Source organism: Oncorhynchus keta, chromosome 28 (assembly GCF_023373465.1).
Source record: "Oncorhynchus keta strain PuntledgeMale-10-30-2019 chromosome 28, Oket_V2, whole genome shotgun sequence".
Classification (NCBI taxonomy): Eukaryota; Metazoa; Chordata; class Actinopteri; order Salmoniformes; family Salmonidae; genus Oncorhynchus; species Oncorhynchus keta.
This window is the reverse complement of record NC_068448.1, coordinates 10965268-10990775: the sequence shown is the minus strand read 5'-3', so window position 1 is coordinate 10990775 and position 25508 is coordinate 10965268. Positions and strand designations below refer to the sequence as shown.

General features: G+C 44.0%; 1 protein-coding gene and 1 long non-coding RNA gene across 3 annotated transcripts in view; both read left to right on the top strand.

Moving 5' to 3' along the window:
• Window positions 1–25508, top strand: part of LOC118360423 (tensin-2-like) — a 79822-nt gene that overhangs the window by 29810 nt on the left and 24504 nt on the right. The gene's annotated exons all lie outside the window — the stretch shown is intronic.
• Window positions 11579–13525, top strand: LOC127913186 (uncharacterized). Of its 2 annotated transcripts, none has more exons than XR_008085096.1 (3): window positions 11579–11732; window positions 11989–12116; window positions 12693–13525. It is a non-coding gene; the product is annotated as an uncharacterized LOC127913186 (long non-coding RNA). The 2 variants fall into 2 exon arrangements; XR_008085097.1 differs by lacking the exon at window positions 12693–13525 and adding an exon at window positions 12245–12345.

Below are 25508 nucleotides of genomic sequence, written 5' to 3'. Positions count from 1 at the left end.
GCCAGGTTGTGTTTTGTATAGGCTCTGTTGTTTGTGGTCTGGTTGTGTTTTGTATAGGCTCTGTTGTTTGTGGTCTGGTTGTGTTGTATAGGCTCTGTTGTTTGTGGTCTGGTTGTGTTTTGTATAGGCTCTGTTGTTTGTGGCCTGGTTGTGTTTTGTATAGGCTCTGTTGTTTGTGGTCTGGTTGTGTTTTGTATAGGCTCTGTTGTTTGTGGTCTGGTTGTGTTTTGTATAGGCTCTGTTGTTTGTGGTCTGGTTGTGTTTTGTATAGGCTCTGTAGTTTGTGGCCAGGTTGTGTTGTATAGGCTCTGTTGTTTGTGGCCAGGTTGTGTTGTATAGGCTCTGTTGTTTGTGGCCAGGTTGTGTTTTGTATAGGCTCTGTTGTTTGTGGCCTGGTTGTGTTGTATAGGCTCTGTTGTTTGTGGTCTGGTTGTGTTTTGTATAGGCTCTGTTGTTTGTGGCCTGGTTGTGTTTTGTATAGGCTCTGTTGTTTGTGGCCTGGTTGTGTTGTATAGGATCTGTTGTTTGTGGTCTGGTTGTGTTTTGTATAGGCTCTGTTGTTTGTGGCCTGGTTGTGTTTTGTATAGGCTCTGTTGTTTGTGGTCTGGTTGTGTTGTATAGGCTCTGTTGTTTGTGGTCTGGTTGTGTTGTATAGGCTCTGTTGTTTGTGGTCTGGTTGTGTTTTGTATAGGCTCTGTTGTTTGTGGTCTGGTTGTGTTTTGTATAAGCTCTGTTGTTTGTGGCCTGGTTGTGTTGTATAGGCTCTGTTGTTTATGGTCTGGTTGTGTTTTGTATAGGCTCTGGTTGTGTTTTGTATAGGCTCTGTTGTTTGTGGCCAGGTTGTGTTGTATAGGCTCTGTTGTTTGTGGTCTGGTTGTGTTTTGTATAGGCTCTGTTGTTTATGGTCTGGTTGTGTTTTGTATAGGCTCTGTTGTTTGTGGTCTGGTTGTGTTGTATAGGCTCTGTTGTTTGTGACCTGGTTGTGTTTTGTATAGGCTCTGTTGTTTATGGTCTGGTTGTGTTTTGTATAGGCTCTGTTGTTTGTGGTCTGGTTGTGTTTTGTATAGGCTCTGTTGTTTATGGTCTGGTTGTGTTTTGTATAGGCTCTGTTGTTTGTGGTCTGGTTGTGTTGTATAGGCTCTGTGTTTTGTGGTCTGGTTGTGTTTTGTATAGGCTCTGTTGTTTATGGTCTGGTTGTGTTTTGTATAGGCTCTGTTGTTTGTGGTCTGGTTGTGTTTTGTATAGGCTCTGTTGTTTGTGGTCTGGTTGTGTTTTGTATAGGCTCTGTTGTTTATGGTCTGGTTGTGTTTTGTATAGGCTTGGTTGTTTGTGGTCTGGTTGTGTTTTGTATAGACTCGGTTGTTTGTGGCCAGGTTGTGTTGTATAGGCTCTGTTGTTTGTGGTCTGGTTGTGTTGTATATGCTCTATTGTTTGTGGTCTGGTTGTGTTTTGTATAGGCTCTGTTGTTTATGGTCTGGTTGTGTTTTGTATAGGCTCTGTTGTTTGTGGTCTGGTTGTGTTTTGTATAGGCTCTGTTGTTTGTGGTCTGGTTGTGTTTTGTATAGGCTCTGTTGTTTATGGTCTGGTTGTGTTTTGTATAGGCTTGGTTGTTTGTGGTCTGGTTGTGTTTTGTATAGACTCTGTTGTTTGTGGCCAGGTTGTGTTGTATAGGCTCTGTTGTTTGTGACCTGGTTGTGTTGTATAGGATCTGTTGTTTGTGGTCTGGTTGTGTTTTGTATAGGCTCTGTTGTTTGTGGTCTGGTTGTGTTTTGTATAGGCTCTGTTGTTTGTGGCCTGGTTGTGTTGTACAGGCTCTGTTGTTTGTGGCCTGGTTGTGTTGTACAGGCTCTGTTGTTTGTGGTCTGGTTGTGTTTTGTATAGGCTCTGTTGTTTGTGGTCTGGGTTGTGTTTTGTATAGGCTCTGTTGTTTGTGGTCTGGTTGTGTTGTATAGGCTCTGTTGTTTGTGGCCAGGTTGTGTTGTATAGGCTCTGTTGTTTGTGGCCAGGTTGTGTTCTATAGGCTCTGTTGTTTGTGGCCAGGTTGTGTTGTATAGGCTCTGTTGTTTGTGGCCAGGTTGTGTTTTGTATAGGCTCTGTTGTTTGTGGCCAGGTTGTGTTGTATAGGCTCTGTTGTTTGTGGTCTGGTTGTGTTTTGTATAGTCTCTGTTGTTTGTGGCCAGGTTGTGTTGTATAGGCTCTGTTGTTTGTGGTCTGGTTGTGTTTTGTATAGGCTCTGTTGTTTGTGGCCAGGTTGTGTTGTATAGGCTCTGTTGTTTGTGGTCTGGTTGTGTTTTGTATATGCTCTGTTGTTTGTGGTCTGGTTGTGTTTTGTATAGGCTCTGTTGTTTGTGGCCAGGTTGTGTTGTATAGGCTCTGTTGTTTGTGGTCTGGTTGTGTTTTATAGGCTCTGTTGTTTGTGACCTGGTTGTGTTGTATAGGCTTGGTTGTTTGTGACCTGGTTGTGTTTTGTATAGGCTCTGTTGTTTATGGTCTGGTTGTGTTTTGTATAGGCTCTGTTGTTTGTGGTCTGGTTGTGTTTTGTATAGGCTCTGTTGTTTATGGTCTGGTTGTGTTTTGTATAGGCTTGGTTGTTTGTGGTCTGGTTGTGTTTTGTATAGACTCGGTTGTTTGTGGCCAGGTTGTGTTGTATAGGCTCTGTTGTTTGTGACCTGGTTGTGTTGTATAGGCTCTGTTGTTTGTGGTCTGGTTGTGTTTTGTATAGGCTCTGTTGTTTGTGGCCAGGTTGTGTTGTATAGGCTCTGTTGTTTGTGACCTGGTTGTGTTGTATAGGCTCTGTTGTTTGTGGTCTGGTTGTGTTTTGTATAGGCTCTGTTGTTTGTGGTCTGGTTGTGTTTTGTATAGGCTCTGTTGTTTGTGGCCAGGTTGTGTTGTATAGGCTCTGTTGTTTGTGACCTGGTTGTGTTGTATAGGCTCTGTTGTTTGTGGTCTGGTTGTGTTTTGTATAGGCTCTGTTGTTTGTGGTCTGGTTGTGTTTTGTGTAGGCTCTGTTGTTTATGGTCTGGTTGTGTTTTGTATAGGCTTGGTTGTTTATGGTCTGGTTGTGTTTTGTATAGGCTCTGTTGTTTGTGGTCTGGTTGTGTTTTGTATAGGCTCTGTTGTTTGTGGTCTGGTTGTGTTTTGTATAGGCTCTGTTGTTTATGGTCTGGTTGTGTTTTGTATAGGCTTGGTTGTTTGTGGTCTGGTTGTGTTTTGTATAGACTCTGTTGTTTGTGGCCAGGTTGTGTTGTATAGGCTCTGTTGTTTGTGACCTGGTTGTGTTGTATAGGCTCTGTTGTTTGTGGTCTGGTTGTGTTTTGTATAGGCTCTGTTGTTTGTGGTCTGGTTGTGTTTTGTATAGGCTCTGTTGTTTGTGGCCTGGTTGTGTTGTATAGGCTCTGTTGTTTGTGGCCTGGTTGTGTTGTACAGGCTCTGTTGTTTGTGGTCTGGTTGTGTTTTGTATAGGCTCTGTTGTTTGTGGTCTGGTTGTGTTTTGTATAGGCTCTGTTGTTTGTGGTCTGGTTGTGTTGTATAGGCTCTGTTGTTTGTGGTCTGGTTGTGTTGTATAGGCTCTGTTGTTTGTGGCCAGGTTGTGTTCTATAGGCTCTGTTGTTTGTGGCCAGGTTGTGTTGTATAGGCTCTGTTGTTTGTGGGCCAGGTTGTGTTTTGTATAGGCTCTGTTGTTTGTGGTCAGGTTGTGTTGTATAGGCTCTGTTGTTTGTGGTCTGGTTGTGTTTTGTATAGGCTCTGTTGTTTGTGGTCTGGTTGTGTTTTGTATAGGCTCTGTTGTTTGTGGTCTGGTTGTGTTTTGTATAGGCTCTGTTGTTTGTGGCCAGGTTGTGTTGTATAGGCTCTGTTGTTTGTGGTCTGGTTGTGTTTTGTATATGCTCTGTTGTTTGTGGTCTGGTTGTGTTTTGTATAGGCTCTGTTGTTTGTGGTCAGGTTGTGTTGTATAGGCTCTGTTGTTTGTGGTCTGGTTGTGTTTTATAGGCTCTGTTGTTTGTGACCTGGTTGTGTTGTATAGGCTCTGTTGTTTGTGACCTGGTTGTGTTTTGTATAGGCTCTGTTGTTTATGGTCTGGTTGTGTTTTGTATAGGCTCTGTTGTTTGTGGTCTGGTTGTGTTTTGTATAGGCTCTGTTGTTTAGGCTGGTCCTGGTTGTGTTTTGTATAGGCTCTGTTGTTTGTGGTCTGGTTGTGTTTTGTATAGGCTCTGTTGTTTGTGGCCTCTGGTTGGTTGTGTTGTATAGGCTCTGTTGTTTGTGACCTGGTTGTGTTGTATAGGCTCTGTTGTTTGTGGTCTGGTTGTGTTTTGTATAGGCTCTGTTGTTTGTGGTCTGGTTGTGTTTTGTATAGGCTCTGTTGTTTGTGGCCAGGTTGTGTTGTATAGGCTCTGTTGTTTGTGACCTGGTTGTGTTGTATAGGCTCTGTTGTTTGTGGTCTGGTTGTGTTTTGTATAGGCTCTGTTGTTTGTGGTCTGGTTGTGTTTTGTATAGGCTCTGTTGTTTGTGGCCTGGTTGTGTTTTGTATAGGCTTGGTTGTTTGTGGCCAGGTTGTGTTGTATAGGCTCTGTTGTTTGTGACCTGGTTGTGTTGTATAGGATCTGTTGTTTGTGGTCTGGTTGTGTTTTGTATAGGCTCTGTTGTTTGTGGTCTGGTTGTGTTTTGTATAGGCTCTGTTGTTTGTGGCCTGGTTGTGTTGTACAGGCTCTGTTGTTTGTGGCCTGGTTGTGTTGTACAGGCTCTGTTGTTTGTGGTCTGGTTGTGTTTTGTATAGGCTCTGTTGTTTGTGGTCTGGTTGTGTTTTGTATAGGCTCTGTTGTTTGTGGTCTGGTTGTGTTGTATAGGCTCTGTTGTTTGTGGCCAGGTTGTGTTGTATAGGCTCTGTTGTTTGTGGCCAGGTTGTGTTCTATAGGCTCTGTTGTTTGTGGCCAGGTTGTGTTGTATAGGCTCTGTTGTTTGTGGCCAGGTTGTGTTTTGTATAGGCTCTGTTGTTTGTGGCCAGGTTGTGTTGTATAGGCTCTGTTGTTTGTGGTCTGGTTGTGTTTTGTATAGTCTCTGTTGTTTGTGGCCAGGTTGTGTTGTATAGGCTCTGTTGTTTGTGGTCTGGTTGTGTTTTGTATAGGCTCTGTTGTTTGTGGCCAGGTTGTGTTGTATAGGCTCTGTTGTTTGTGGTCTGGTTGTGTTTTGTATATGCTCTGTTGTTTGTGGTCTGGTTGTGTTTTGTATAGGCTCTGTTGTTTGTGGTCAGGTTGTGTTGTATAGGCTCTGTTGTTTGTGGTCTGGTTGTGTTTTATAGGCTCTGTTGTTTGTGACCTGGTTGTGTTGTATAGGCTTGGTTGTTTGTGACCTGGTTGTGTTTTGTATAGGCTCTGTTGTTTATGGTCTGGTTGTGTTTTGTATAGGCTCTGTTGTTTGTGGTCTGGTTGTGTTTTGTATAGGCTCTGTTGTTTATGGTCTGGTTGTGTTTTGTATAGGCTTGGTTGTTTGTGGTCTGGTTGTGTTTTGTATAGACTCGGTTGTTTGTGGTCTGGTTGTGTTGTATAGGCTCTGTTGTTTGTGACCTGGTTGTGTTGTATAGGCTCTGTTGTTTGTGGTCTGGTTGTGTTTTGTCTGTTGTTTGTGGTAGGCTCTGTTGTTTGTGGCCAGGTTGTGTTGTATAGGCTCTGTTGTTTGTGACCTGGTTGTGTTTTGTATAGGCTCTGTTGTTTGTGGTCTGGTCTGTTGTTTGTGTTTTGTGTTTTGTATAGGCTCTGTTGTTTGTGGTCTGGTTGTGTTGTATAGGCTCTGTTGTTTGTGACCTGGTTGTGTTGTATAGGCTCTGTTGTTTGTGGTCTGGTTGTGTTTTGTATAGGCTCTGTTGTTTGTGGTCTGGTTGTGTTTTGTATAGGCTCTGTTGTTTGTGGCCTGGTTGTGTTGTACAGGCTCTGTTGTTTGTGGCCTGGTTGTGTTGTACAGGCTCTGTTGTTTGTGGTCTGGTTGTGTTTTGTATAGGCTCTGTTGTTTGTGGTCTGGTTGTGTTTTGTATAGGCTCTGTTGTTTGTGGTCTGGTTGTGTTGTATAGGCTCTGTTGTTTGTGGCCAGGTTGTGTTGTATAGGCTCTGTTGTTTGTGGCCAGGTTGTGTTGTATAGGCTCTGTTGTTTGTGGCCTGGTTGTTTGTATAGGCTCTGTTGTTTGTGGCCAGGTTGTGTTTTATAGGCTCTGTTGTTTGTGGCCAGGTTGTGTTTTGTATAGGCTCTGTTGTTTGTGGTCTGGTTGTGTTTTGTATAGGCTCTGTTGTTTGTGGTCTGGTTGTTTTGTATAGGCTCTGTTGTTTGTGGTCTGGTTGTGTTTTGTATAGGCTCTGTTGTTTGTGGTCTGGTTGTGTTGTATAGGCTCTGTTGTTTGTGGTCTGGTTGTGTTTTGTATATGCTCTGTTGTTTGTGGTCTGGTTGTGTTTTGTATAGGCTCTGTTGTTTGTGGCCAGGTTGTGTTGTATAGGCTCTGTTGTTTGTGGCCAGGTTGTGTTGTATAGGCTCTGTTGTTTGTGGTCTGGTTGTGTTTTGTATAGGCTCTGTTGTTTGTGGCCAGGTTGTGTTGTATAAGCTCTGTTGTTTGTGGCCAGGTTGTGTTGTATAGGCTCTGTTGTTTGTGGTCTGGTTGTGTTTTGTATAGGCTCTGTTGTTTGTGGCCAGGTTGTGTTGTATAGGCTCTGTTGTTTGTGGTCTGGTTGTGTTTTGTATATGCTCTGTTGTTTGTGGTCTGGTTGTGTTTTGTATATGCTCTGTTGTTTGTGGTCTGGTTGTGTTTTGTATAGGCTCTGTTGTTTGTGGCCAGGTTGTGTTGTATAGGCTCTCTTGTTTGTGGTCTGGTTGTGTTTTGTATAGGCTCTGTTGTTTATGGTCTGGTTGTGTTTTGTATAGGCTCTGTTGTTTGTGACCTGGTTGTGTTTTGTATAGGCTCTGTTGTTTGTGGTCTGGTTGTGTTTTGTATAGGCTCTGTTGTTTGTGGTCTGGTTGTGTTTTGTATAGGTTCTGTTGTTTATGGTCTGGTTGTGTTTTGTATAGGCTTGGTTGTTTGTGGTCTGGTTGTGTTTTGTATAGACTCTGTTGTTTGTGGCCAGGTTGTGTTGTATAGGCTCTGTTGTTTGTGACCTGGTTGTGTTGTATAGGATCTGTTGTTTGTGGTCTGGTTGTGTTTTGTATAGGCTCTGTTGTTTGTGGTCTGGTTGTGTTTTGTATAGGCTCTGTTGTTTATGGTCTGGTTGTGTTTTGTATAGGCTTGGTTGTTTGTGGTCTGGTTGTGTTTTGTATAGACTCGGTTGTTTGTGGCCAGGTTGTGTTGTATAGGCTCTGTTGTTTGTGACCTGGTTGTGTTGTATAGGCTCTGTTGTTTGTGGTCTGGTTGTGTTTTGTATAGGCTCTGTTGTTTGTGGCCAGGTTGTGTTGTATAGGCTCTGTTGTTTGTGGTCTGGTTGTGTTTTGTATAGGCTCTGTTGTTTGTGGTCTGGTTGTGTTTTGTATAGGCTCTGTTGTTTGTGGTCTGGTTGTGTTGTATAGGCTCTGTTGTTTGTGGCCAGGTTGTGTTGTATAGGCTCTGTTGTTTGTGGCCAGGTTGTGTTGTATAGGCTCTGTTGTTTGTGACCTGGTTGTGTTGTATAGGATCTGTTGTTTGTGGTCTGGTTGTGTTTTGTATAGGCTCTGTTGTTTGTGGTCTGGTTGTGTTTTGTATAGGCTCTGTTGTTTGTGGCCTGGTTGTGTTGTACAGGCTCTGTTGTTTGTGGCCTGGTTGTGTTGTACAGGCTCTGTTGTTTGTGGTCTGGTTGTGTTTTGTATAGGCTCTGTTGTTTGTGGTCTGGTTGTGTTTTGTATAGGCTCTGTTGTTTGTGGTCTGGTTGTGTTGTATAGGCTCTGTTGTTTGTGGCCAGGTTGTGTTGTATAGGCTCTGTTGTTTGTGGCCAGGTTGTGTTCTATAGGCTCTGTTGTTTGTGGCCAGGTTGTGTTGTATAGGCTCTGTTGTTTGTGGCCAGGTTGTGTTTTGTATAGGCTCTGTTGTTTGTGGCCAGGTTGTGTTGTATAGGCTCTGTTGTTTGTGGTCTGGTTGTGTTTTGTATAGGCTCTGTTGTTTGTGGCCAGGTTGTGTTGTATAGGCTCTGTTGTTTGTGGTCTGGTTGTGTTTTGTATAGGCTCTGTTGTTTGTGGCCAGGTTGTGTTGTATAGGCTCTGTTGTTTGTGGTCTGGTTGTGTTTTGTATATGCTCTGTTGTTTGTGGTCTGGTTGTGTTTTGTATAGGCTCTGTTGTTTGTGGCCAGGTTGTGTTGTATAGGCTATGTTGTTTGTGACCTGGTTGTGTTGTATAGGCTTGGTTGTTTGTGACCTGGTTGTGTTTTGTATAGGCTCTGTTGTTTATGGTCTGGTTGTGTTTTGTATAGGCTCTGTTGTTTGTGGTCTGGTTGTGTTTTTTTGTATAGGCTCTGTTGTTTATGGTCTGGTTGTGTTTTGTATAGGCTTGGTTGTTTGTGGTCTGGTTGTGTTTTGTATAGACTCTGTTGTTTGTGGCCAGGTTGTGTTGTATAGGCTCTGTTGTTTGTGACCTGGTTGTGTTGTATAGGCTCTGTTGTTTGTGGTCTGGTTGTGTTTTGTATAGGCTCTGTTGTTTGTGGTCTGGTTGTGTTGTATAGGCTCTGTTGTTTGTGGTCTGGTTGTGTTTTGTATAGGCTCTGTTGTTTGTGGTCTGGTTGTGTTTTGTATAGGCTCTGTTGTTTGTGGTCTGGTTGTGTTTTGTATAGGCTCTGTTGTTTGTGGTCTGGTTGTGTTGTATAGGCTCTGTTGTTGTGTTGGTTGTGTTTTGTATAGGCTCTGTTGTTTGTGGCCAGGTTGTGTTGTATAGGCTCTGTTGTTTGTGGCCTGGTTGTGTTGTATAGGCTCTGTTGTTTGTGGCCTGGTTGTGTTTTGTATAGGCTCTGTTGTTTGTGGCTAGGTTGTGTTGTATAGGCTCTGTTGTTTGTGGTCTGGTTGTGTTTTGTATAGGCTCTGTTGTTTGTGGCCAGGTTGTTTTGTATAGGCTCTGTTGTTTGTGGTCTGGTTGTGTTTTGTATAGGCTCTGTTGTTTGTGGCCAGGTTGTGTTGTATAGGCTCTGTTGTTTGTGGTCTGGTTGTGTTTTGTATAGGCTCTGTTGTTTGTGGTCTGGTTGTGTTTTGTATAGGCTCTGTTGTTTGTGGCCAGGTTGTGTTGTATAGGCTCTGTTGTTTGTGGCCAGGTTGTGTTGTATAGGCTCTGTTGTTTGTGGTCTGGTTGTGTTTTGTATAGGCTCTGTTGTTTGTGGCCAGGTTGTGTTGTATAAGCTCTGTTGTTTGTGGCCAGGTTGTGTTGTATAGGCTCTGTTGTTTGTGGTCTGGTTGTGTTTTGTATAGGCTCTGTTGTTTGTGGCCAGGTTGTGTTGTATAGGCTCTGTTGTTTGTGGTCTGGTTGTGTTTTGTATGTGCTCTGTTGTTTGTGGTCTGGTTGTGTTTTGTATATGCTCTGTTGTTTGTGGTCTGGTTGTGTTTTGTATAGGCTCTGTTGTTTGTGGCCAGGTTGTGTTGTATAGGCTCTCTTGTTTGTGGTCTGGTTGTGTTTTGTATAGGCTCTGTTGTTTATGGTCTGGTTGTGTTTTGTATAGGCTCTGTTGTTTGTGACCTGGTTGTGTTTTGTATAGGCTCTGTTGTTTGTGGTCTGGTTGTGTTTTGTATAGGCTCTGTTGTTTATGGTCTGGTTGTGTTTTGTATAGGCTCTGTTGTTTGTGACCTGGTTGTGTTGTATAGGCTCTGTTGTTTGTGGTCTGGTTGTGTTTTGTATAGGCTCTGTTGTTTGTGGTCTGGTTGTGTTTTGTATAGGCTCTGTTGTTTGTGGTCTGGTTGTGTTTTGTATACGCTCTGTTGTTTGTGGTCTGGTTGTGTTTTGTATAGGCTCTGTTGTTTGTGGCCAGGTTCTGTTGTATAGGCTCTGTTGTTTGTGGTCTGGTTGTGTTTTGTATAGGCTCTGTTGTTTATGGTCTGGTTGTGTTTTGTATAGGCCCTGTTGTTTGTGACCTGGTTGTGTTTTGTATAGGCTCTGTTGTTTGTGGTCTGGTTGTGTTTTGTATAGGCTCTGTTGTTTATAGTCTGGTTGTGTTTTGTATAGGCTCTGTTGTTTGTGACCTGGTTGTATTGTATAGGCTCTGTTGTTTGTGGTCTGGTTGTGTTTTGTATAGGCTCTGTTGTTTGTGGTCTGGTTGTGTTTTGTATAGGCTCTGTTGTTTGTGGTCTGGTTGTGTTTTGTATAGGCTCTGTTGTTTGTGACCTGGTTGTGTTGTATAGGATCTGTTGTTTGTGGTCTGGTTGTGTTTTGTATAGACTCTGTTGTTGTTTGTGGCCTGGTCTGGTTGTGTTGGGTCTGGAAATGATAGCTGCATAGCTGAGAGTGGGCTGTTGACTGGTGGTGGCCGGTGAAATGTCCTGGCAGTGATAGCCATCGGTCCTGCCCAGGAAGGGAGAGGCCAGGCCAGCCTCTGGGGGTGTGGGACTCTGGCCTCTCAACTGGCCTTAAGACCTTGAACACTGTTAGGCTGTTCTCTACATGACATTGAACACTGTTAGGCTACTCTACAAGACATTGAACACTGTTAGGCTACTCTACAAGACATTGAACACTGTTAGGCTACTCTACAAGACATTGAACACTGTTAGGCTACTCTACAAGACATTGAACACTGTTAGGCTGTTCTCTACAAGACATTGAACACTGTTAGGCTACTCTACAAGACATTGAACACTGTTAGGCTGTTCTCTACAAGACATTGAACACTGTTAGGCTGTTCTCTACAAGACATTGAACACTGTTAGGCTGTTCTCTACAAGACATTGAACACTGTTAGGCTACTCTACAAGACATTGAACACTGTTAGGCTACTCTACAAGACATTGAACACTGTTAGGCTACTCTACAAGACATTGAACACTGTTAGGCTGTTCTCTACAAGACATTGATCATATTTGGCTGCTTTTCACATTAATCCTGAACGTCTTAGTTGGGTATGTAACATCTCAGTTTCCTCCTGTCACTATGTAACATCTCCTGTCACTATGTAACATCTCCTGTCACTATGTAACATCTCCTGTCACTATGTAACATCTCCTGTCACTATGTAACATCTCCTGTCACTATGCAACATCTCCTGTCACTATGTAACATCTCCCGTCACTATGTAACATCTCCTGTCACTATGTAACATCTCCTGTCACTATGTAACATCTCCTGTCACTATGCAACATCTCCTGTCACTATGTAACATCTCCTGTCACTATGTAACATCTCCTGTCACTATGTAACATCTCCTGTCACTATGCAACATCTCCTGTCACTATGTAACATCTCCTGTCACTATGTAACATCTCCTGTCACTATGTAACATCTCCTGTCACACACTGTACTGTCATTATGACTACATGGACATCCTTTAACAGACAAGTGTTGCTATACGCCTTGTGACAAAGTAAAAAATCGACACAAATAAAATGGTGTATGTCACATGCTTCGTAAACAACAGGTGTAGACTAACAGTGAAATGCTTAGTTACGGGCCCTTCCCAACAATGTGGAGAGAAACAACAGGTGTAGACTAACAGTGAAATGCTTAGTTACGGGCCCTTCCCAACAATGTGGAGAGAAACAACAGGTGTAGACTAACAGTGAAATGCTTAGTTACGGGCCCTTCCCAACAATGTGGAGAGAAACAACAGGTGTAGACTAACAGTGAAATGCGTAGTTACGGGCCCTTCCCAACAATGTGGAGAGAAACAACAGGTGTAGACTAACAGTGGAATGCTTAGTTACGGGCCCTTCCCAACAATGTGGAGAGAAACAACAGGTGTAGACTAACAGTGAAATGCTTAGTTACGGGCCCTTCCCAACAATTCGGAGAGAAACAACAGGTGTAGACTAACAGTGAAATGCTTAGTTACGGGCCCTTCCCAACAATTCGGAGAGAAGCAACAGGTGTAGACTAACAGTGAAATGCTTAGTTACGGGCCCTTCCCAACAATGTGGAGAGAAACAACAGGTGTAGACTAACAGTGAAATGCTTAGTTACGGGCCCTTCCCAACAATGTGGAGAGAAACAACAGGTGTAGACTAACAGTGAAATGCTTAGTTACGGGCCCTTCCCAACAATTCGGAGAGAAACAACAGGTGTAGACTAACAGTGAAATGCTTAGTTACGGGCCCTTCCCAACAATTCGGAGAGAAACAACAGGTGTAGACTAACAGTGAAATGCTTAGTTACGGGCCCTTCCCAACAATGTGGAGAGAAACAACAGGTGTAGACTAACAGTGAAATGCTTAGTTACGGGCCCTTCCCAACAATTCGGAGAGAAACAACAGGTGTAGACTAACAGTGAAATGCTTAGTTACGGGCCCTTCCCAACAATTCGGAGAGAAACAACAGGTGTAGACTAACAGTGAAATGCTTAGTTACGGGCCCTTCCCAACAATTCGGAGAGAAACAACAGGTGTAGACTAACAGTGAAATGCTTAGTTACGGGCCCTTTCCAACAATTCGGAGAGAAACAACAGGTGTAGACTAACAGTGAAATGCTTAGTTACGGGCCCTTCCCAACAATTCGGAGAGAAACAACAGGTGTAGACCAACAGTGAAATGCTTAGTTACGGGCCCTTCCCAACAATGTGGAGAGAAACAACAGGTGTAGACTAACAGTGAAATGCTTAGTTACGGGCCCTTCCCAACAATGTGGAGAGAAACAACAGGTGTAGACTAACAGTGAAATGCTTAGTTACGGGCCCTTCCCAACAATGTGGAGAGAAACAACAGGTGTAGACTAACAGTGAAATGCTTAGTTACGGGCCCTTCCCAACAATGTGGAGAGAAACAACAGGTGTAGACTAACAGTGAAATGCTTAGTTACGGGCCCTTCCCAACAATGTGGAGAGAAACAACAGGTGTAGACTAACAGTGAAATGCTTAGTTACGGGCCCTTCCCAACAATGTGGAGAGAAACAACAGGTGTAGACTAACAGTGAAATGCTTAGTTACGGGCCCTTCCCAACAATGTGGAGAGAAACAACAGGTGTAGACTAACAGTGAAATGCTTAGTTACGGGCCCTTCCCAACAATGTGGAGAGAAACAACAGGTGTAGACTAACAGTGAAATGCTTAGTTACGGGCCCTTCCCAACAATGTGGAGAGAAACAACAGGTGTAGACTAACAGTGAAATGCTTAGTTACGGGCCCTTCCCAACAATGTGGAGAGAAACAACAGGTGTAGACTAACAGTGAAATGCTTAGTTACGGGCCCTTCCCAACAATGTGGAGAGAAACAACAGGTGTAGACTAACAGTGAAATGCTTAGTTACGGGCCCTTCCCAACAATGTGGAGAGAAACAACAGGTGTAGACTAACAGTGAAATGCTTAGTTACGGGCCCTTCCCAACAATGTGGAGAGAAACAACAGGTGTAGACTAACAGTGAAATGCTTAGTTACGGGCCCTTCCCAACAATGTGGAGAGAAACAACAGGTGTAGACTAACAGTGGAATGCTTAGTTACGGGCCCTTCCCAACAATGTGGAGAGAAACAACAGGTGTAGACTAACAGTGGAATGCTTAGTTACGGGCCCTTCCCAACAATGCGGAGAGAAAAAAATAGCACAAGGAATAAATCCACAATGAGTAACGATAACTTGGCTATATATACAGGGCACCAGTACCGAGTTGATGTGGAGGGGTACGTAGTACTTGAGGTAAATATGTAGATACTGTATGGGTAGGGACAAAGTGACGAGGCAACAGGATAGATAATAAGCAGTTGCAGCAGGGTATGTGATGAGTCCAAAGAGTTAGTTCAACAGGGGGTCAATGCAGGTAGTCCGGGTAGCTGTTTGGTTAACTGTTTAACTAACTATTTAGCAGTCTTATGGCTTGGAGGTAGAAGCTGTGCAAGGTCTTGTTGGTTCCAGACTTAGTGCATTGGTAGCGCTTTCCGTGCGGTAGCAGAGAGAACAGTCTATGAGTTGAGTGGCTTGAGTCTGACAATTTTTAGGGCCTTCTTTTGACACCGCCTGGTATAGAGGTCTTGGATGGTAGGGAGCTCGGCCCACGTGATGTACTGGGCCGTACGCACTACCCTCTGTAGCTCCTTACGGTCGGATGACAAACAGTTACCATACCAAGTGGTGATGCAGCCAGTCAAGATGCTCTCAATGGTGCAGCTGTAGAACTTTTTGAGGATCTGAGGGCTCATGCCAAATATTTTCTGCCTCCTTAGGGGGAAGAGGTGTTGTCATACCTTCTTCACAACTGTGTTGGTGTGTGTGGATCATGATTATTCCTTAGGGAAGTGGAGACCGAGAAACTTGAAGCTCTCGACCCGTTCCACTACAACCCTGTGGATGGGGTTGTGCTTGGCACTCCGTTTCCTGTAGTCCATGATCAGCTCTTTTGTCTTGCTGATGTTGAGGGAAAGGTTGTTGCCAGGTCTTTGACCTCCTCCCTATAGGCTGTCTCATCATCATCGTTGATATGGCCTACCACCATCGTGTAGTCAGCAAACTTAATGATGCCATTGGAGTCGTGTGTGACCACGTAGTCATGGGTGAACAGGGAGTACAGGAGGGACTAAGCACGCACCCCTGAGGGGACTCCATGTTGAGTGTCAGTGTGGCGGATGTGTTGTTGCCTAACATCACAACCTGTGGGTAGGCAACAAGGTTCCAGTTGCAGATAGAGGGGTTCAGTCCCAGGGTACTGAGCTTAGTGATGAGCTTGGAGGGCACTATGGTGTTGAACGCTGAGCTGTAGTTAATGAACAACATTCTCACATAGGTGTTCCTCTTGTCCAGGTGGGTAAGGGCAGTGTGGGGTGCAATCAAGATTACCTCATCTGCGGATCTGTTGGAGCGATATGTGAATTGGATTGGGTCCAGGGTGTCTGGGATGATAGTGTTGATGTGTGCCATGACCAGCCTTTCAAAGCATTTCATGGCTACAGATGTGAGTGCTACGGGGCGGTAGTCATTTAGACAGGTTACCTTGGTGTTCTTTCGGCACAGGGACTATGGTGGTCTGCTTGAAACATGTAGGTATAGCAGACTGGGCCAGGGAGAGGTTGAAAATGTAATTGAAGACACTTGCCAGCTGATCAGCGCATGCTCTGAGTACACGTCCTGGTAATTCATCTGGCCCCAAGGCCTTGTGAATGTTAACCTGTTTAAAGGTCTTACTCAAATCGGCTACGGAGAGCGAGATCACACAGTCGTCCAGAACAGTTACTTCACTGTCCTGTCAGTGCTCCCTCAGGAAAAGCACTTCATCTTCTCTTCCCAGAATAAAGCATTTCCTGGAAAACAAAGTGACCAGAATAAAGAAGTCTGTGTACCTCTCTCTATGGCTTCCCCTCTTGTTCCTCTCTGTGGCTTCCTTTCTTGTACTTGTCTTGTGGAGTTGCTGTCAGTCATCCAAACACGAAGTCAACAACCTACAGCTGGCTCATCTCTTTCATGAACAATCCCACTTCAAAAATACACAAATACACCAAAACAGTGTTTTATTTCAGCGTGTTCTCTGTGTAGAGAACAACTTATCTGTGAGCTGGAGTTGTCCACAGGGAGTGAAGGGTTAAGGGTTGGGTAATGTTGCCCATGATGAGCTGCCCAAATATGTCAGGAAGAAAGACATTTCTCCTATTTTGGGGAGGAATAGTCTAAAGTTGTTTATGTTAAAAATCAACAACAGGAAGTGTAGAATAGAAAAAGAATGGCTGTCTGGTCATCGTTAGGGAGTCGGAGTCACCCTGTCACAGAGTCATGATAATTGCCGGGGTAGATAGAGTGGCTTGTTTTAATGTGGTCATACTAATGAGTGAGTCCGTGTGATGCTGATCAGCGTTAAAACCATAAGCGTGACAGCTGACTTAGCAGCTCTGGGGTTCTGCCAGATGACCCTTGGTGGAGGGGAAATAAAACCAGGGTACTTGGCCACTGTTCTGTTATTTTCTGTTCCGAGTGCTGAGAAGTCTCCTTATCATCCCAAGAATGTCTTCTACCTCTCTCCGCCAAGGTCAGAGGCAGACCATGGACATGTGTTCGGTGCCGTGGAGTCACGTCCAGATTATTGCCAGTTATAGGTTCATAAAGACAATGAACTGACTACGATGGGATTTTTCCATTGTTGATCTCTGGCAATCTCGCCTTGCAGTTTTTTTCAGTTCTGTTTATTTACCACTCGTTTATTTTTGTCCAGCATTGCTCTTTGAATACTTGTTTCACTTGGAGGAGGGGTGGAGGAGAGGATAGGAGACGAGGGGGTTGTTGTAGTCACTGTTAACACTGGCTCCATGACTGGGAGGGGGGGGGGACGAGGGGTTGTTGTAGTCACTGTTAACACTGGCTTCATGACTGGGGGAGGGGGGTTGTTGTAGACACTGTTAACACTGGCTCCATGACTGGGAGGGGGGGGGGGGAATGAGACGAGGGGTTGTTGTAGTCACTGTTAACACTGGCTCCATGACTGGGAGGAGGGGAGGAGGAGAGGGTAGGAGACAAGGGGGTTGTTGTAGTCACTGTTAACACTGGCTCCATGACTGGGAGGAGGGCTGGAGGAGAGGATAGGAGACGAGGGGGTTGTTGTAGTCACTGTTAACACTGGCTCCATGACTGGGAGGAGGGCTGGAGGAGAGGATAGGAGACGAGGGGGTTGTTGTAGTCACTGTTAGCACTGGCTCCATGACTGGGAGGAGGGGAGGAGGAGAGGGAAGGAGACGAGGGGGTTGTTGTAGTCACTGTTAGCACTGGCTCCATGACTGGGAGGAGGGGAGGAGGAGAGGGAAGGAGACGAGGGGGTTGTTGTGGTCACTGTTGACACTGGCTCCATGACTGGGAGTCACACACAGTAATTACCGATACCAGAGGGACACGTGACTTCTGTCCTATATGTTCTGTTCTGTCCTGTACCCACCCTCAGGTGTTTGGACAGAGAGAGAGAGAGAGAGAGAGAGAGGGGGAGGGAGGTAGTGAGAGTGAGAAAGAGCGAGTGAATAGAAGATGGAAGGAGGGAAGGAGGGATGGCAGAGAGAGAGGTCTGTTTCAGAACGTTCATTAGGTCTGCTTCTGAACGCTCATTAGGTATGCTTTAGAACATTCATTAGGTCTGCTTCTGAACGTTCATTAGGTATGCTTTAGAACATTCATTAGGTCTGCTTTAGAACATTCATTAGGTCTGCTTTAGAACGTTCATTAGGTCTGCTTTAGAGCATTCATTAGGTCTGCTTTAGAACATTCATTAGGTCTGCTTTAGAACGTTCATTAGGTCTGTTTTAGAGCATTCATTAGGTCTGCTTTAGAACGTTCATTAGGTCTGCTTTAGAACGTTCATTAGGTCTGCTTTAGAACATTCATTAGGTCTGCTTTAGAACATTCATTAGGTCTGCTTTAGAACGTTCATTAGGTCTGTTTTAGAGTGTTCATTAGGTCTGCTTTAGAACGTTCATTAGGTCTGCTTCTGAACGTTCATTAGGTCTGCTTTAGAACATTCATTAGGTCTGCTTCTGAATGTTCATTTGGTCTGGTTTAGAACGTTCATTAGGTCTGTTTTAGAGTGTTCATTAGGTCTGCTTTAGAGTGTTCATTAGGTCTGCTTTAGAACGTTCATTAGGTCTGTTTTAGAGTGTTCATTAGGTCTGCTTTAGAACGTTCATTAGGTCTGCTTCAGAGTGTTCATTAGGTCTGCTTTAGAACGTTCATTAGGTCTGCTTTAGAGTGTTCATTAGGTCTGTTTTAGAGTGTTCATTAGGTCTGCTTTAGAGTGTTCATTAGGTCTGCTTCTGAACGTTCATTAGGTCTGCTTTAGAGTGTTCATTAGGTCTGTTTCTGAATGTTCATTAGGTCTGTTTTAGAGTGTTCATTAGGTCTGTTTTAGAGTGTTCATTAGGTCTGCTTTAGAGTGTTCATTAGGTCTGCTTTAGAATGTTCATTAGGTCTGTTTTAGAGTGTTCATTAGGTCTGCTTTAGAACGTTCATTAGGTCTGCTTCAGAGTGTTCATTAGGTCTGCTTTAGAACGTTCATTAGGTCTGCTTTAGAGTGTTCATTAGGTCTGCTTTAGAACGTTCATTTGGTGTGCTTTAGAATGTTCATTAGGTCTGTTTTAGAGTGTTCATTAGGTCTGCTTTAGAACGTTAATTTGGTCTGCTTTAGAACATTCATTAGGTCTGTTTTAGAGTGTTCATTAGGTCTGCTTTAGAGTGTTCATTAGGTCTGCTTCTGAACGTTCATTAGGTCTGCTTTAGAGTGTTGTTCATTAGGTCTGTTTCTGAATGTTCATTAGGTCTGTTTTAGAGTGTTCATTAGGTCAGCTTTAGAACGTTCATTAGGTCTGTTTTAGAGTGTTCATTAGGTCTGCTTTAGAACGTTCATTAGGTCTGCTTTAGAGTGCTCATTAGGTCAGCTTTAGAACATTCATTAGGTCTGTTTTAGAGTGTTCATTAGGTCTGCTTTAGAACGTTCATTAGGTCTGTTTTAGAGTGTTCATTAGGTCTGCTTTAGAGTGTTCATTAGGTCTGCTTTAGAGTGTTCATTAGGTCTGCTTTAGGGTGTTCATTAGGTCTGCTTTAGAGTGTTCATTAGGTCTGCTTTAGGGTGTTCATTAGGTCTGCTTTAGAGTGTTCATTAGGTCTGCTTTAGAACGTTCATTAGGTCTGCTTTAGAGTGTTCATTAGGTCTGTTTTAGAGTGTTCATTAGGTCTGCTTTAGAGTGTTCATTAGGTCTGCTTTAGAGTGTTCATTAGGTCTGCTTTAGAGTGTTCATTAGGTCTGCTTTAGAGTGTTCATTAGGTCTGCTTTAGAACGTTCATTAGGTCTGCTTTAGAGTGTTCATTAGGTCTGTTTTAGAGTGTTCATTAGGTCTGCTTTAGAGTGTTCATTAGGTCTGCTTTAGAACGTTCATTAGGTCTGTTTTAGAGTGTTCATTAGGTCTGCTTTAGAACTCTCATTAGGTCTGCTTTAGAACTCTCATTTGGTCTGTTTTAGAACTCTCGTTAGATCTGCTTTAGAACATTCATTAGGTCTGTTTTAGAACATTCATTAGGTCTGCTTTAGAGTGTTCATTAGGTCTGTTTTAGAACATTCATTAGGTCTGCTTTAGAGTGTTCATTAGGTCTGCTTTAGAACTCTCATTAGGTCTGCTTTAGAACTCTCATTTGGTCTGTTTTAGAACTCTCGTTAGATCTGCTTTAGAACATTCATTAGGTCTGTTTTAGAACATTCATTAGGTCTGCTTTAGAGTGTTCATTAGGTCTGCTTTAGAGTGTTCATTAGGTCTGTTTTAGATCATTCATTAGGTCTGCTTTAGAGTGTTCATTAGGTCTGCTTTAGAACTCTCATTAGATCTGCTTTAGAACATTCATTAGGTCTGTTTTAGAACATTCATTAGGTCTGTTTTAGAACATTCATTAGGTCTGTTTTAGAACATTCATTAGGTCTGTTTTAGAACATTCATTAGGTCTGCTTTAGAACATTCATTAGGTCTGCTTTAGACCTCTCATTTGGTCTGCTTTAGAACTCTCATTAGGTCTGCTTTAGAACTCTCATTAGGTCTGCTTTAGAACTCTCATTTGGTCTGTTTTAGATCTCTCATTAGATCTGCTTTAGAACTCTCATTAGGTCTGCTTTAGAACTCTCATTAGGTCTGCTTTAGAACCCTCATTTGGTCTGTTTTAGAACTCTCATTAGATCTGCTTTAGAACATTCATTAGGTCTGTTTTAGAACATTCATTAGGTCTGCTTTAGAACGTTCATTAGGTCTGCTTTAGAACGTTCATTGTGTCTGCTTTAGAACGTTCATTAGGTCTGCTTCTGAACATTCATTAGGTTTGCTTTAGAACGTTCATTAGGTCTGCTTCTGAACGTTCATTAGGTCTGCTTTAGAACGTTCATTAGGTCTGTTTTAGAACGTTCATTTGGTCTGCTTTAGAACGTTCATTAGGTCTGCTTTAGAGTGTTCATTAGGTCTGCTTTAGAGTGTTCATTAGGTCTGCTTTAGAGTGTTCATTAGGTCTGCTTTAGAACGTTCATTGTGTCTGCTTTAGAACGTTCATTAGGTCTGCTTTAGAGTGGTCATTAGGTCTGTTTTAGAGTGTTCATTAGGTCTCTTTTAGAGTGTTCATTAGGTCTGCTTCTGAACGTTCATTAGGTCTGCTTTAGAGTGTTCATTAGGTCTGTTTTAGAGTGTTCATTAGGTCTGTTTTAGAGTGTTCATTAGGTCTGTTTCTGAACGTTCATTAGGTCTGTTTTAGAGTGTTCATTAGGTCTGTTTTAGAGTGTTCATTAGGTCTGCTTTAGAGTGTTCATTAGGTCTGCTTTAGAGTGTTCATTAGGTCTGCTTTAGAATGTTCATTAGGTCTGCTTTAGAACGTTCATTAGGTCTGCTTTAGAGTGTTCATTAGGTCTGCTTTAGAACGTTCATTAGGTCTGCTTTAGAGTGTTCATTAGGTCTGCTTTAGAACGTTCATTAGGTCTGCTTTATGTTCAGGTCTGCTTTAGAGTGTTCATTAGGTCTGCTTTAGAGTGTTCATTAGGTCTGCTTTAGAGTGTTCATTTGGTCTGCTTTAGAGTGTTCATTAGGTCTGCTTTAGAACGTTCATTTGGTCTGCTTTAGAGTTTCAGAGGTCTGTTCATTAGGTCTGCTTTAGAGTGTTCATTAGGTCTGCTTTAGAGTGTTCATTAGGTCTGCTTTAGAACGTTCATTAGGTCTGCTTTAGAGTGTTCATTAGGTCTGCTTTAGAGTGTTCATTAGGTCTGCTTTAGAGTGTTCATTAGGTCTGCTTTAGAGTGTTCATTAGGTCTGCTTTTAGAGTGTTCATTAGGTCTGTTTTAGAGTGTTCATTAGGTCTGCTTTAGAGTGTTCATTAGGTCTGCTTTAGAACGTTCATTAGGTCTGCTTTAGAGTGTTCATTAGGTCTGCTTTAGAACGTTCATTAGGTCTGCTTTAGAGTGTTCATTAGGTCTGCTTTAGAACGTTCATTAGGTCTGCTTTAGAGTGTTCATTAGGTCTGCTTTAGAGTGTTCATTAGGTCTGCTTTAGAGTGTTCATTAGGTCTGCTTTAGAACGTTCATTTGGTCTGCTTTAGAGTGTTCATTAGGTCTGCTTTAGAACGTTCATTTGGTCTGCTTTAGAGTGTTCATTAGGTCTGCTTTAGAATGTTCATTAGGTCTGCTTTAGAGTGTTCATTAGGTCTGCTTTAGAGTGTTCATTAGGTCTGCTTTAGAACGTTCATTAGGTCTGCTTTAGAGTGTTCATTAGGTCTGCTTTAGAGTGTTCATTAGGTCTGCTTTAGAGTGTTCATTAGGTCTGCTTTAGAGTGTTCATTAGGTCTGCTTTTAGAGTGTTCATTAGGTCTGTTTTAGAGTGTTCATTAGGTCTGCTTTAGAGTGTTCATTAGGTCTGCTTTAGAGTGTTCATTAGGTCTGCTTTTAGAGTGTTCATTAGGTCTGTTTTAGAGTGTTCATTAGGTCTGCTTTAGAATGCTCATAGGGCGGTATGCTGCCGACAGGGCGGTATGCTGCCGGCAGGGCGGTATGCTGCCGGCAGGGCGGTATGCTGCCGGCAGGGCGGTATGCTGCTGGCAGGGCGGTATGCTGCTGACAGAGTGGTATGCTGCTGACTATGGGAGGCGAACAGTACTACATAGAGCCATGAATACATGAAACTCTATTCCATATCAAGTAGGAGACTATTTGCATAGCCCCTCCCCCTTTCACACCGCTGCTCCTCTGTTGTTATCATCTATGCAGAGTCACAAGCGTTGCACATTTTGGGGAATATTCAGAGGTGGAAACTTTCCATGGGAATTAACGGAAATATATGCAAATTAATATTAATACCATTTAAATGTTGATGTTTTTTGCATTGGATATATTTTCCATATATGGAGACAGAAACAGAAACCTTTTACCTTATCATGGGTAGACATAATTACAAATGATTAAATCCTTCCAATAGAAAAAAAACAAAAAAACAATTTACTTAGGAATTGACTCTTCACATGGGATGGAACAAACTCCCTCATGACACCAGGACAGCGGAGTCAATCACCACCTTCCGGAGACACCTGAAACCCCACCTCTTTAAGGAATACCTAGGATAGGATAAAGTAATCCTTCTCACCCCTACCCCCCCCCTAAAAGATTTAGATGCACTATTGTAAAGTGGCTGTTCCACTGGATGTCATAAGGTGAATGCACCAATTTGTAAGTCGCTCTGGATAAGAGCGTCTGCTAAATGACTTAAATGTAAAATGTAAATGTCTGCTTTAGAATGCTCATTAGGTCTGCTTTAGAATGGTCATTAGGTCTGCTTTAGAATGCTCATTAGGTCTGCTTTAGAGTGTTCATTAGGTCTGCTTTAGAACGTTCATTTGGTCTGCTTTAGAGTGTTCATTAGGTCTGCTTTAGAACGTTCATTTGGTCTGCTTTAGAGTGTTCATTAGGTCTGCTTTAGAATGTTCATTAGGTCTGCTTTAGAGTGTTCATTAGGTCTGCTTTAGAGTGTTCATTAGGTCTGCTTTAGAACGTTCATTAGGTCTGCTTTAGAGTGTTCATTAGGTCTGCTTTAGAGTGTTCATTAGGTCTGCTTTAGAGTGTTCATTAGGTCTGCTTTAGAGTGTTCATTAGGTCTGCTTTTAGAGTGTTCATTAGGTCTGTTTTAGAGTGTTCATTAGGTCTGCTTTAGAGTGTTCATTAGGTCTGCTTTAGAGTGTTCATTAGGTCTGCTTTTAGAGTGTTCATTAGGTCTGTTTTAGAGTGTTCATTAGGTCTGCTTTAGAATGCTCATAGGGCGGTATGCTGCCGACAGGGCGGTATGCTGCCGGCAGGGCGGTATGCTGCCGGCAGGGCGGTATGCTGCCGGCAGGGCGGTATGCTGCTGGCAGGGCGGTATGCTGCTGACAGAGTGGTATGCTGCTGACTATGGGAGGCGAACAGTACTACATAGAGCCATGAATACATGAAACTCTATTCCATATCAAGTAGGAGACTATTTGCATAGCCCCTCCCCCCACACCGCTGCTCCTCTGTTGTTATCATCTATGCAGAGTCACAAGCGTTGCACATTTTGGGGAATATTCAGAGGTGGAAACTTTCCATGGGAATTAACGGAAATATATGCAAATTAATATTAATACCATTTAAATGTTGATGTTTTTTGCATTGGATATATTTTCCATATATGGAGACAGAAACAGAAACCTTTTACCTTATCATGGGTAGACATAATTACAAATGATTAAATCCTTCCAATAGAAAAAAAACAAAAAAACAATTTACTTAGGAATTGACTCTTCACATGGGATGGAACAAACTCCCTCATGACACCAGGACAGCGGAGTCAATCACCACCTTCCGGAGACACCTGAAACCCCACCTCTTTAAGGAATACCTAGGATAGGATAAAGTAATCCTTCTCACCCCTACCCCCCCCCTAAAAGATTTAGATGCACTATTGTAAAGTGGCTGTTCCACTGGATGTCATAAGGTGAATGCACCAATTTGTAAGTCGCTCTGGATAAGAGCGTCTGCTAAATGACTTAAATGTAAAATGTAAATGTCTGCTTTAGAATGCTCATTAGGTCTGCTTTAGAATGGTCATTAGGTCTGCTTTAGAATGCTCATTAGGTCTGCTTTAGAATGCTCATTAGGTCTGCTTTAGTGTTCATTAGGTCTGCTTTAGAATGTTCATTAGGCTCTCTCCCCTGTTCTCCAGGCTCTCACCCCTGTTATCCTGGCTCTCACCCCTGTTTTCAAGGCTCTCTCTTCTGTTCTCCAGGCTCTCTCCCCCCAATCACTCACTCACTCATTCACTCACTCACTTATCCATCCACTCACTCACTCACTCACTTATCCACCCACTCACTCACCCACCCACTCACTCACTCACTCACTCACTCACTCACTCACTCACTCACTCACTCACTCACTCACTCACTCACTCACTCACTCACTCACTCACTCTAATAACATACCAGTAATGTTACCTCATCCCCAGCTAGTCTCTCATAGAACTGCACATGCATTCACAGTGAGTGCATTAGCCATGGTTCCTGCCTTTGATGGATCAAAACATTGGTTGGACCAGTGGCCCATCTATGAGAGGGAGAGAGGGGTTAGCACTGTGAGCCTTACCAGCTGGGCCTGTTAAGAAAAAGATAGAGTGGGAGAGGAGGGAGAGGTACACAGAAGGAGAGCGGGAGTAAGGGAGAGGAAAGAGGGTAGAGGGTAGAGGGTAGAGGGTAGAGGGAGAGCACTTGCAGGAAGCGTGTTCGTAAGTGTTGGCCAAAGAGATGGAATCTGGTGTGTTTTTTGGCATAATGCTCCCCTGCTGCAGGCCCCATCACTCACTCTGAGAGGGGAGGGCAGCAGGCTGGGAGAGAGAGGGGGGGGGGTGCTGCCAGAGAGAAGGACAGATTGACAGGGAGAGAGGGGGAAAAGAGAGGGGAGGGCAGCAGACTGGGAGAGAGAGATGGGGGGGGCTGCGAGAGAGAGGGACAGATTGACAGGGAGAGAGAGGGGAAAGAGAAGGGAGGGCAGCAGACTGGGAGAGAGAGATGGGGGGGGCTTTGAGAGAGGGAAAGATTGACAGGGAGAGAGAGGGGAAAGACAGGTGAGGGCAGCAGACTGGGAGAGAGAGATGGGGGGGCTTCGAGAGAGAGGGAAAGATTGACAGGGAGAGAGAGGGGAAAGAGAGGTGAGGGCAGCAGACTGGGAGAGAGAGATGGGGGGTGCTGCCAGAGAGAGGGACAGATTGACAGGGAGAGAGAGGGGAAAGAGAGGGGAGGGCAGCAGACTGGGAGAGAGAGGTGGGGGGGGGGGCTTTGAGAGAGAGGGAAAGATTGACAGGGAGAGAGAGGGGAAAGAGAGGGGAGGGCAGCAGACTGGGAGAGAGAGGGGGGGATGCTGCGAGATAGAGGGAAAGATTGACAGGGAGAGAGAGGGGAAAGAGAGGGGAGGGCAGCAGACTGGGAGAGAAAGGGGAGGGGGGCTGCGAGAGAGAGGGAAAGATTGACAGGGAGAGAGAGGGGAAAGAGAGGGGAGGGCAGCAGACTGGGAGAGAGAGAGGGGAGGGGCTGCGAGAGAGAGGGACAGATTGACAGGGAGAGAGAGGGGAAAGAGAGGGGAGGGCAGCAGACTGGGAGAGAGAGATGGGGAGGGGGGGGGCTGCGAGAGAGAGGGACAGATTGACAGGGAGAGAGAGGGGAAAGAGAGGGGAGGGCAGCAGACTGGGAGAGAGAGATGGGGAGGGGGGCTGCGAGAGAGAGGGACAGATTGACAGGGAGAGAGAGGGGAAAGAGAGGGGAGGGCAGCAGACTGGGAGAGAGGGGGGGTGCTGCGAGAGAGAGGGAAAGATTGACAGGGAGAGAGAGGGGAAAGAGAGGGGAGGGCAGCAGACTGGGAGAGAGAGATGGGGAGGGGGGTGCTGCGAGAGAGAGGGACAGATTGACAGGGAGAGAGAGGGGAAAG